The sequence below is a fragment of the Panthera leo genome, chromosome D2 (assembly GCF_018350215.1).
Source record: "Panthera leo isolate Ple1 chromosome D2, P.leo_Ple1_pat1.1, whole genome shotgun sequence".
Classification (NCBI taxonomy): Eukaryota; Metazoa; Chordata; class Mammalia; order Carnivora; family Felidae; genus Panthera; species Panthera leo.
The window spans coordinates 59,222,685-59,235,269 of record NC_056689.1 but is presented as its reverse complement, the minus strand read 5'-3'; the positions used below and the strand labels follow the sequence as shown (position 1 = coordinate 59,235,269).

General features: G+C 49.9%; 1 pseudogene; it reads left to right on the top strand.

Moving 5' to 3' along the window:
* The first annotated feature begins 4,671 nt into the window (after nucleotides 1-4,671).
* On the top strand, nucleotides 4,672-12,164 carry LOC122201831 (annotated as a pseudogene).
* The last annotated feature ends 421 nt before the right edge of the window (nucleotides 12,165-12,585 follow it).

Sequence of the window (12,585 nt, the reverse complement as noted above, 5' to 3'; positions counted from 1 at the left end):
TCGATTATTCATCACATAAGAGTGCAGAGTGTAGACGTCTCTTCTGTATGCTGTGATAATTAAGAGCAGACCCTGGAACCAGGTTGCCTGGGCTCAAACCCTGCCCGTTGGGACCTGACAGAAGTTTCTCAACCTCTCTGTGTCTCAGGTTCCTCATCTGTAAAGTTGGAGTGACAATAGATAATGACATCGTAATCCTACCTCATAGGATTGTTTGTGCAAATTAAATGAGTTAAGTCCCCCCGAGATTTACTTATTGAGCACCTATTATGTGTTAGTCACTGAGGCCATGGTAGCTCCCATCAGTGGGGTCAGATTGGCTGCTCTAGCTCCTTCCATCATGTCTGCCCCCCAGACAGTGGGAAGAAGGAAAGGGCAAGAGGAGCACATACCCATTCCTTTTAAGGTCATGGCGTAGAAGTGGCCTACACCTGACCTCTTGATGGCCATCGGTCACAACTTAGTTGCATAGCCTCACCTAAGCTGCAGGAGAGGCTGGGAAGTACGATCTTCAGCTGTGTGATCATATATATGCTGACTAAAACTCAGGTGTGCTAAAGAAGGAAGGAGCGAGCAGATGCTGGTAGAAAACTAGCAGTTCCTTCTCTGGTTCTAGGGGCAGCTGCATCTTACATACAGCCCTGAGGGCAACAGTGATGGAGGGAAGAGTGGGTGACGGAGGGAAGAGTGGGAGGGAGCCTGAGGGAGAAAAGCGATAGAAGGATCACAAGAAGGGAGGTGGTGACGGGAGGGGAGAAACCAAGACTGGGGCCGGCAGCTTGTGGCCAGGATCTGGGGTCCGGGAGATGTCGTGGGTCCGTGGACCATTTTTATGCATTTGGATCTTGTCTATTTCCTGCCAGGCCCTCAGGGTCCTGAGCAAAGATCTGTGAAGACCCGTGGGAGAAAGGGTGCGTTATTTTGTGTGCTAGCCTGAGCCCAAGAGGAAGAAGACCGGGAGTGTGCTGGTGGGGGTGCTGGCGGAGTCCTGAGCGGTGAGAAGGGAATCAGCCACGGGCCAGAAAGAAGTGGCCCGGGGTTTTTATGCCAACCAGGGCAATGCACTGAGATACCTGAGGATCCAGGAGAAGCGGCTGACAGGGATGCTCCAGCTGGGTGTGTCTGTGCTCTGACCTGGGGGACAGCGCACAGGGCAGCTGTGGGTGGCCACTGATGGTGTTGGGAACTTGAAGGCAGAGGGACTGCGTGAGGACACTGAAAACTAGGGACCTTCGCCATCCCCACCGTCTCACCCTGTTGTCCAGCTGTGTTCTGCTAGTACTTCTAAGCTTACAGAAGCTTCTAGACCCAGCATTCTTACCCAGCACCCCGTTCCCCCTGCAAGTGCAGACAGTTGCGTGAGCGCGTGCTTAAGTATATTTCTGAGTGGTGACGATATCGAGTGCTTTTCTCAGATTCCTAAAGAGTCTGTGACCCAATGGAAGTTAATCGCATCAATTTCCTTCTCTTTTCCTCATCTCTGCTATGAGGAAACCACCTCGATTAGATTCTGAAGCTCCTGTGACTGCATATATGTTTGTGTGAGTTAAGTTTGAAGACCAGCAGGAGCTCCGTGGCCCCTGCCCCTTGGAAAACAGCTGGCAGGAAGTGGCTGAGGTTTGGGCCAGAGGAGAAAGGGGAGAGAGATGCCAGGGAGAAGGGGGCAGGTGCTAGACGAGCCGCGCCGCCTTCACCCCTTTACCAGCAGGAGGCTCCCTTGAGGAAGCCTTGAGGACGTTCCTTGAGAACTGCCCAGGGATGCAGTTTTCCATCCTGTGTGGACCCCGGCCAGAGAGGGAGGTCAGAGTGAGGGAGGCACAGAAGACTGAGACAGACAAAGGAGAACTTTGCTCCTTGGCAAGTGGGGGTAAGATCTAGCTGGCTTTTGGCTTCTTTTCAACTCCAACCTTTTGCAAATCTGGATTCCACAAGGCAAGAGACTTCAGACAACAAATTGTTTGGAAGCCCACCGTGGGTTTTTAATGTGTAATCTGTTGACGGAATGGATAAATAAGGCACAGAGGCTTCCTGAGGGCTCAGCCGTGTTAATGAAAAGCCAGAGCAGCACAATCCTCGGAAGTCCGGCCGGGGCCTTGCCAGTCTCAACAGGCAGTTGTGCTGCGTGTGCCGAGAGCCTCGCGTGTGATTACCTCATTCAATCCCCAGCACAGCCCCGACACAGAGGCACTGGGAGTAGTGGTACCCACTGTAGAGATGGCGATATGAGGCTGGGGGGCCGAGGCACTCGCCCCACGTGGCAGGTTGCAGGCGATCAGAACTAGACCTGCTTCCTGACTCAGTAGAGCCCACGCTCCGCTCCTCCCACCGGGCCGCCGTTGCCAGCTCACCCTTCTGCTCAGGCGGGCGAGGCTGGGCTTTGTGTCTTCAGGGTCACGGCTTCCCTTTCAGCATCTCTTCCCCTCCCCCCAGGTGAGGTGGCATCCGACTCTCCAGCTTCGTGCAGCTCAAAGGGTAGTCCTGGGACCCACAGCGTTGGCGTGGCCTGGCGGCCAGTTAGAACGGCGGAAACTCAGGACCTACCCAGACCTGCTGAATCAGAATCTGCATTTTAACGAGATGGCGCCAAGTGATTCGTGTGCACAGTGGAACTGGGGAAGTTCAGCTTCGGATCTGTGCCAGCTCCAGGTAAGGGAAAACCGTGGCCAACCTCATCTGTGGGAAGCCGCTTCCCCGCGGGATGCTGGCTCAGGGGTCCCTGTTTCGTTCGAGAACCGCAGCCTCTCCAGTTCTACATCAGACTCAGGACTTTTCTCTTTCAAACCTTTCTTCCCCTTTCAACTGGAAAGCCAATCCTCCTGCCCCCCGCCCCACATCCCTGTATTGCCTTTTTTTTTTTTTAATTTTTTTTTTTAACGTTTATTTATTTTTGAGACAGAGAGAGACAGAGCATGAACGGGGGAGGGGCAGAGAGAGAGGGAGACACAGAATCGGAAGCAGGCTCCAGGCTCTGAGCCATCAACCCAGAGCCCGACGCGGGGCTCGAACTCACGGACTGCAAGATCGTGACCTGAGCTGAAGTCGGACGCCCAACCGGCTGAGCCACCCAGGCGCCCCGAGCCTTTTTTTTTTTTTTTTTTTTTAAGAAGCTTTTAATTTTAGCATGGTTTGAAGTTTACAGGAAAGTTGCAAAGGTAGCACAGAGAGTTCCCACAGACTCCTCACCCCGTGTCCCCTCTTGTTAATGTCTCACATTACGGAGGTGCGTTTGTCCCAGCTAAGCAAACACACTGGTGCGTTCCTACTAAATAAACTCTGCTTCCTTCAATTTCACGATTCCACTGATGTCTTTTTTCTGTTCCAGGATTCCATCCCGGATCCCACCTGCATTTACTCACCAAGTCTTCTTAGTGTCTTCTGGTCTTTCTTTGATGTTTGTTTGTTTTGTGCCCTTAACAGTTAGGAGGAGTACTGGTCAGGTATTTTGTAGAATGTCTCTCAATGTGGATTGCCCAGTAGTTTTCTCGTGGTTAGGCTCGGGTTGTGGGTTTGCAGAAGACTACTGAGGTCATGTGCCCTTCTCATCACATCACACAGGGGGACGTGTAATCCACATGACTCATCATTTGATGATGTTAAACTTGATCACCTGGCCACGGTCCTGCCTTACCTAACGTTCCCTTTCTCCTTTCCCCGAGTCTCTACAGTTCCTTTCCTGGTAGTTTGTCATGGTTTTAGTAATTAATAATACGTTTGTACCTCAACATCTCCCCCGGCCCCTCTCCAGTGTTTCCTCCCTATGCCATGTAGGTTGTCGCTGGATGCTTTTGTTACGGACAGGGTGTGTTGTTGAAACACATCCTCTGCCAACAGAAGTACTGCTCTCATGTGTCTCCTCCAGCATGAAGCCGAAAAGCTAAATGCAAGCTGTCCACCAGGGTCGGGGGCAAACAGGAGGTCCGGCCTTGAGCAAGCCAAGATATGCTCTGGGTGATTTCTGAAAGTGTATTCTACTTAGGTGGCAGGAGAAAATTAGAGTTAGCTTGGAGAGCGGTCAGGAACAGGGCCAAACTGGGTGGGTGAGGGAGGCAGGGAGAGAGGGAGGTATCCAGGCATGCCTGAGTGTTTGCATTTCTTTATATTTTATTCTAAATTCGGAATTATCCCTTTCAGTCACATTAGGCAGTAGTTATATGCTTCCGCTTTAACACAAGCCAGTGATACTTTAGATTTGGAATAGAAACACTGAATAGAAAACATCCTGCTCTTGGGGCACCTGGGTGGCTCAGTCAGTTAAGTGCCCGCCTTTGTCCCAGGCCATGATCTCGTGGTTTGTGAGTTCAAGCCCCGAGTCGGGCTCTGTGCTGACAGTTCAGAGCCTGGAGCCTGCTTCGGATTCTGTGTCTCCCCCTCCATCTGCCCCTCCCCACCGGCCCTCTCTCTCTCTCAAAAAAATAAATAAACATTAAAAAAAGAGAAAAGAAAACATCCTGCTCTCCTCCCTGCTTGGAGCCTTTAATCTGCCTGTGATCCAGGAGGCAGTCTCCATCCCCACCTTGGGACATAATTTGCAAGCGATCGTGGAAGAAAGAGAAGTTAAAGGCATACTACAGGGGCTCCTCCAAGCTGACTGGGTACTAGGTACTAGGTACTAGGTACTAGGAAAGGAAATGCTGGCCTCTGGGTGGAATTGATGTCCTTAGAGTCCTAAGTATGGGGGTGGGAGAGGTGCCCAAGACTCGTGCTGACCTGCTTCAGCCCCTGCAGCCCTACCACCTACCACCCCTAGTGACATTGAGAATCATCGTCAACTTCCAGAATCCTCCATTCAGGACTAAGTCTATACAGTTCCAGGACTGTCCGGAGATGGTGAAATATTGGTATCTGTCCTTCCTGAAAGGGCAAGTTATGATGTACATGCCAGGTAGGAGTCTGGCAATGAAATATTCTGTAGGATTCCTTGCCACCCTACACAGGATGCATGATGGGTCTGGGTAATAGGTCACTAGTTTTCCCTCAGTGGTGGCAGTGGGTGGTGGGGAAAGAGAGGGGCAGTCAGCCGCCGCCACCACCACGAATTCCGGTTGTTCACAGGACAATCATCGTGAAAGAATGTTCTCTGCTCTCCTTTGGAAAAAACTTGACCTTTGATCCAGCTGGACATACCCTTGAGCCATACACCTTTCAATAAGGAGAGATAGGGGCAAACAGGCACCCCGAGGCTATCGACAGTAGTTTTAATCAGTTCTGTGTAATGGCAATGAATGGAACCCTACCCAAAGCAGTCTAATAGAACATGGCTGTAGAGGACTCCTCTTTGACCCTCCCCCAGAGGTGGGCTACGGAAGCTGGAGCACAATGTAACCCCCCCACCCCAACTCTACCAGACACGGCTGATTGGAACATGGTGAATACTGACCCACACTAGGCCCCAGAGCTTTGCTGTTTCAGAAAGGGCTAGAGAGTGAGAACATCTCTGTGGCCACTTGAACGTATGCACTTTGGGGCTATGAAGCAGCCATGTTCAGCCTCATGCACATGGAGAACTGAAGGAAGTTGGTCTCAAGCATTTTACTTGAACCCGGAGAAGGACTGCCTGGCTTCTAAGCCCTCCTGGGGCCTCAGTGTGCCACTTGCCCCCAGGTTCCAGGAGACATCTATCCTTATAATAACTACCCTTTCTAAGTTAGCCTAGGTTGGTTTCTGTCACTTATACCCCCAAAAAGCCTAAGATAAGGGGTACTGTAGGGACTCAGGGAAAGGAAGTGTGGGAAAACACAGTGGGGCTTAGGAACTGGAAAAATCATGTCTTTCTCTCAGTCTGGTTCTTTTCTTACCCTTACTTATCTCAACAGATGAATTTTCTTCCTTGTTTCCATCAATAAATTCCCAACCAAATGGTTGCCTTAGTCCTGGAACCATACAACCTTTCAGTTCCAGCCAGTGGACTATAGTCTCTATATCTAGTGTTTTTAAAATTTTTTTAATGTTTATTTATTTTTGAGAGACAGAGACAGAGTGTGAGTGGAGGAGGGTCAGAGAGGGAGACACAGAATCTGAAGCAGGCCCCAGGCTCTGAGCTGTCAGCACAGAGCCCGGTGCAGGGCTCGAACTCACAAACCATGAGATCATGACCTGGGCTGAAATCTGATGCTTAATCAACTGAGCTACCCAGGTGCCCCTCTATATCTAGTTTAAATATGAGAGACAGGCAGAAAGGGGAGGGGAGAATGACAGAGAGTGAGAAAAATTGATTTTGCTTGGCTTGGGGGACAAGGAGTCTTACACAGGATATTGATCAGGACCACCCCTGCCTCTTTTTTTAAGGACAGAAGTCCAACTCCAGGAAGCCCCAGAGGAAAAACAGGAATGGATTAGCTCACGTCACTGATACAATCAGAGTGGAAATGGCTTCAGGAACAACTGGATCCAGAAATGCCAACCCAATGTCACTGGGCTCTCCTCCTACCTATGTTTGCCTCATTCCCTCGTATTGGGCCTTTATGTGGGATATAGGGAAGGCTGACAAGCCTGGGCTTATATCGCCTCAACTAGAGACCCCAAAGGAAAGAAAGGCCTTCTGTCTCCTGTTACCTATGTACAAAATCCCAGTTTAGGACACAGTTTTGAATCAAGCTCCTTTCCTTGGCGGACCACTATATCCAGGAGGGCAAGGATAGTGCGATGGCAGCCCCAATGCCCATATGGAAGGGAAGGGGCTTCCTTAAAGACTGGGGTTGGTTGGGAGGGTCCACTGTGCATGGTCTGCAGCATGACCCCTTTCAGGGGCTAAGGGGGTGGCAGATGAACTAGTGGAGAAGCTGAGTGAGAAAGATGGAAGCAATGGCTCTATCTTCTGTCTCCCGGATCAGCTCTCCCTCAGAGTCCAGTCTCTGCAGATCTGAACCATTCTGCCAACAGCCCTTTGCCTTCTTTATGTTCTAGGGCTCCATGCAATGTTAGTCTCCCGACGTGAGTCATTCTGCCTGGGCTCAGCCCGCTGGCTCTTGGGCTCTCGCTTACACTCTGGAGGAAGATTCTGGAAGCTCTGAGCAAGAGCCTGTAACTCTCCCCATGGGTTGGTATTGTCCACTGGGGCTGGGGGCCTTGGTTCCCAGGGGCCACTGGGGCCTGAGGAGGTCAGTTTATGGAGGGAATGGTCTGTACCCGGTACAGCATCACTGGCCCAGGCATTAGGCCCAGAGGACCCCAAGTTGAGCTGACTTCTGTCCTGGAGAGGATCTTAAGAGTAGCCCTTCTAGCAGCAATTATAAGCTCCTCTCCGTGTTGACTTCTGTCATCCCCAGGTCTTAAGCAAAGTTTTGTCAAATGCTAACAATAATGGAAAGACATTAGAGGTCAGAGGCCTGTAGGCAAGCTCTGCCTTCAAAACCGAGACAGGGGGAGACACCAGGATTACTTGACAACTCTAGCTGTCTCTCAAACAAGTCTGTTCAGACATCTTCAAATATGCATTTTAGCACTTCTCTCTGCCAGAGTGTTGACACTCACGCTGGCTTCCCCAGGGCTGAGTGAGGCCTCAGCGGGTCTGTGTCACACTTTCTGGTGCTCAGAGGCACAGCCATCACCAAGAGGCAGGAGAGTGAGCCAGAGGTGCATTCCTGCTTCTCAATCAGTACCTTTTCTGTTTGCAAATCCCTCAGCACAAACCACTTAATACACATGGGCAAATTTGGCAAGACTTCCAAAGGATACAACCCCTGGGGGTAGGGAAGATGGACAGTCTTCCCCCACACCCTGGCCATGACTTCCTGTCCCTACCTCTCAGCTCAAGCTGGGAAGATTCTGAGCATGGATGAGAAAGCAGAAGCTTGGGGACTTCAGTGAAGCCAGATGATGGGTAAAGACCTTGACACTGGGTCTCACTGAGAGCCTGGGGTTGTGCTGCAAGGGTGTGGACTAGCATCTCTCAGAATCTAACTTAGTGCCAGGCTGTGCTAATCTAGTAACTTCCTTTTAGCAACCTTTTTATTTTGAAAATATGAAGGCTACAGAGAAGTTAAAAGAATAGTGTAATAAACTCCCAAATGTCCTTTACCAAGATTCACTGATATTTTACTACGTTTGACAATACTACGTCTCTCTATACGTCTCTCAATACTATTGTCTCTCTCTTTTTTTAATCTTTTATTTTTTTAAAGTTTATTTATTTATTTATGGGGGGGGCAGAGAGAGAGGGAGAGAGGGAATCCCAAGCAGGCTTTGCGCCACCAGCACGGAGCCTGACGTGGGACTCAAACCCACAAACCGTGAGATCATGACCCAAGCCAAAATCAAGAGTCAGATGCTTAACTTACTGAACCACCCAGGTGCCCCTTGTCTCTCTCTTTCGTATACACACACACACACACACACACACACACACACACACACACACAGGTGTAAATCATTTTAGTATTCTTTTTTTCTGAACTATTTGAGGATAAGTTTCAGATATCATAACACTTCATCCCTAAATACTTCAGCACACAGCTCTTAAGAACAAGGATATTTTCTTACCTATCCTTAGGACAGCTATCTTAAATAAAGGAAATGCCATTGATACTATAATCTAATGTATGGTCCTTATTCTAATTTTGCTCTTTGTCCCATGCTATCTTTTGTAGCAATTAAAAAAATTTTTTTTAAGTTTATTTTATTTTTGAGAGAAAGAGAGCACGAATGGGGTAGGGCACAGAGGGAGGGAGACAGAATTGCAAGCGGGCTCTGCGCTGTCAGCCCAGAGCCCAATACGGGGCTTAAGCCCATGAAACGTGAGATCATGACCTGAGCCGAGGTCAAGAGTCAGACCTTAACCTACTGAGCCACCCAGGTGCCCCTGCAGCAATTTTTTTTTTTCCCTCAGATCTAGTACCAATCCAGAATCATGTGTTGTGGTTTTTCATCTGAAAACGTTCTTCTCAATTTCTTTTGCCTTTCATAATATTGACTTTTTGGAAGAGTTTAGATGTCTCACACGTTTCTCATGATTAGATTCAGGGTCTGCATTTGGAAAAGGGATGCCACATGAATGATGCTGTGTCCTTCTTGCTATGTCAGTCTTTAAGTACTCTGGAGTGGGACCGTTGGAATTGGAAAACTGGGTCCGCTATCAACCTGTGTAACTTTGGATAAATCACGGAGCCTCTCTAGGTAGGCCTTGCTTTTGTCACCTGTGAAATGGACAGAATAGTATCTACTTCATGAGGTTATTGGGAGGATTAAATGAACTAATCCACAGGAAGTGCTTTGCCCAATGGGTTATTGCTCAGTCGATAGTGGGGGTGTGCTGAAGAGGAAGATGATGTAGGTGATGGTGAGCAGCACAGCTTCGAAGGGTCCCAGCCCTAGGCTAGTGTCTCCCTGAGGACGGAATCAGTGGTTGGCTACTTGAGAGGCTGGAAGGGTAAGAGAGGCAGGAAGGATATTCCGTCATGTGGGGCTGGGAGGGCCGGGATGACTCACTCTCACTTGTTTACACTTTATCTCTCACCTGCTTCCAGAAAGGCTTTGAAGTGGCTCATAATTAAAGCCTCAGGTCTCAGCCTGCTGAGACGGGAAAGACCATGTCCCCGCTGGAGCTGGCTTGGCCAAGGCTGGCACAGCTGGGTGGGTCTGGGCTCACAGGGAGGGATGGAAGAGGGCCTGACTGCCACAGTGTGAGGGGTGGAGGACGGCAGGTATGAGAGATCAAGGAAAGAAGCTGGGCAGGCCCTGACTGACCACCTGGGGCAGGAAGGACAGAGGGACTGGAGGCTGGGAGTGTTCAGGTTGAACAAAGGAACTGGGGAGGGGGAGCTCCGAAAAGGGACTCCACAAAGTCTCAGAATCTGGCTGGGCCCATTTCCTGTATTTGCTGAGTGGCAGTCTTTGGGCTCGGACCATCCCGTAGGACATTCCAGTTGGCCAGCCCTAGGCCCTCCCACTGCCCCAAGGCTAAGGCCCTCTCCACCAACAAGCATCTCTGGAGGGCAAGCCTTTCCACTGGGTTCCAGGTGCCTCTGGCCTCAGGCTGAAATGCTTGTTAGAGGAAATCCTGTCCTCCCTCTACCCGCTTACCAGTTCCCCCACAACCTCCCTCCCTCAGCCCCACCCACCCCACCCTAAGCTGCCCACGCACCTTTATCTGGCAGCAGTTTCAAGGAAGTCCCTGCCCCCAACCTCCTTTCTCCACTTGGGGCCCGAGTTTTGTCTGCCCCTCCCCCACACCATTTCCTGCCTCTTACCTTGAACATCCTGACTTGCCCCCACCTCGGCTCTGCTCAGGTTTCCTTGGCATCCCCACATTACACCAAGTTTTGGCAAGTCCAGCCCAACTGACAGACTTTCCGTCACGCTTCTCTACAGCTACTTAAACCACACTTTACCCTGTAATGGAATACCTCCCATTTGGGGAAGAGGAAGGGGCTCCCCCAGGCGGGATTCAACACGATGACAGTTCCTAAAGGTAGGGGCTGGAATTCAAGCTAAAAAGTAAGGCGGCAAAACTGGGGGAGGGGGGTGATCGAAGTGATAGGAACAGCAGCTGCCAGCCTGGGTTACGTGGCTGCCCAAACCGCAGAGGTGGCCCCTGGGGTCAGAGGATCCCCCGCCTCTACCCCTGCAGTGCCGAAGGAAACCCCACCCCTGAGATCAAACTAGAGGAGAAGAAGGACAAGGTAAGAGGGAGCCCGGAGAGCAGAGGTCTCAAAGGAAGACCAGAGGACAGGCTGGTAACTACAGGCACTGTGGTGATCGTTTCATAATGTCTGTAAGTGTTGAATCACTATTGCACACCTGAAACCAGGACAATATTGTGGGTCAACTACCCAGCAATAACAATTTAAAAACGCTGCTACAGACAACCGTGTGCAGGTTTTTATAGGGACATAGGTCCCTATGGGCGAATATCAAAGACCACAATTGCTGGATCGCATGTTAAGAGTATGTTTAGTTTTGGAAGAAACTGCCGAACCGTCTTCCAAAGTGGCTGAACCATTTTGCTTTCCCACCAGCAGTGAGCGAGAGTTCCTGTTGCCCCACATCCTCCCCAGCACTTGGGGTTGCCAGTGTTTTGGATTTTGGCCATTCTAACAGGTGTGCGGTGGTAACTCATTGTTTTAATTTGCAGTTCCCTAATGACACGCGACATCTTTTCACGTGCCTATTTTCCATCTGCATGTCTTCTTTGGTGAAGATTCTTTTCAGGTCTTTTGCCCATTTTTTAAAAATCGGATTCTTCATTTTCTTATTGTTAAGTTTTAAGAGTTCTTCATATATATATTTTTTTAATTTTTAAAATTTATTCATTTTTGAGAGACAGAGTGTGCGCAGAGGAGGGACAGAGAGAGAGAGGGAGACACAGAATCCGAAGCAGGCTCCAGGCTCTGAGCTATTGGCACAGAGCCTGACGTGGGGCTTGAACTCACAGACTGCGAGATCATGACATGAGCTGAAGTCAGACGCTTAACCGACTGAGCCACCCAGGCGCCCCGTCTCCTATTTGATCCTTTGATGGTGGCTGGTCAATGAAGCATACAGCTACTGCTTCCCAGGGAGACCGACACCTCCTCGGTGCAGTACCTGGTGAGAGTGTGCTACCAGATGTTCCATAGGTTGTCACAACAGCCAGAATGCAGGACCTCAAACAACAAGTTCCGTGCTTAACTGTTCATCAGTGAAAACTAGAAGCTTAGCTTCTTCAAATAGAGGAGTAACACCAGAAAAAGAAGTTGTTCCTGGAAAGCACAGATTCATTTAACAATGAACTTGAAAGGCTCTGGGTCCAAAGATGGACGTGGATACAGAGAAAATTAGAGCTGAAATTGCACAGGCAGAGGAACAGAACCACAAAAGCTAGAGACAGGGAGTAAGAGGTGGCAGAGCGAGTCAAACGGGGTCAGAGCAGTATTACTTCCTGAGGAAGAGCGAGCAGCTAAGAAAACCACAGAAAAGAAAGAAGACAAGAAAGAGAATTCCACTGGAGATGGAGAAGGCGCTTTGAAGAAACGAGAAAGCTCAGAGAGTGGTGAAGAAGGCACATCTGCTCCTGAGGACGGGAAGAGTGGACAGGAGGGGCGACCAGTGATAGTGACACTGGCTTGAGGAGCAACACATGTGACAGGAGAGGGCCACCACGAGATCCTATACCAGAGGACAAGAACAAAGAGACAGATGTCTCTTTCCCGACAGGTGTCGGGGAATGGCGCCTTGGTTATGCGTTCTAAAGAACTTCATAGGGGCACCTGGGTGGCTCAGTCAGCTAAGCGTCTGACTTCGGCTCAGGTCTGATCTCGCCATTCGTAGGTTCGAGCCCCGTGTTGGGCTCTGTGCTGACAGCTCGGAGCCTGGAGCCCGCTTCGGATTCCGTGTGTCCCTCTCTCTCTGCCCCTCTCCCGCTCACACCCTGTCTCTCTCTCTCTCTCTCCAAAATAAATAAACATTAAAAGAAAGAAAGAAAGAACTTTATAAATGAAAAAGTGTTTCTGAGTTAAGAAGAGAACAGTAGAGGGATAGAGCCTGTAGAGGCCATTTTTAGGCAACAGGCTTGAGCAATGGAAACCTGAGTAAGGCCAAAGGGCCCACGTGACCACTAACCACTAAGCGGCCCACAATGAAATAACCACAGACCCTAACTGACCAATTACA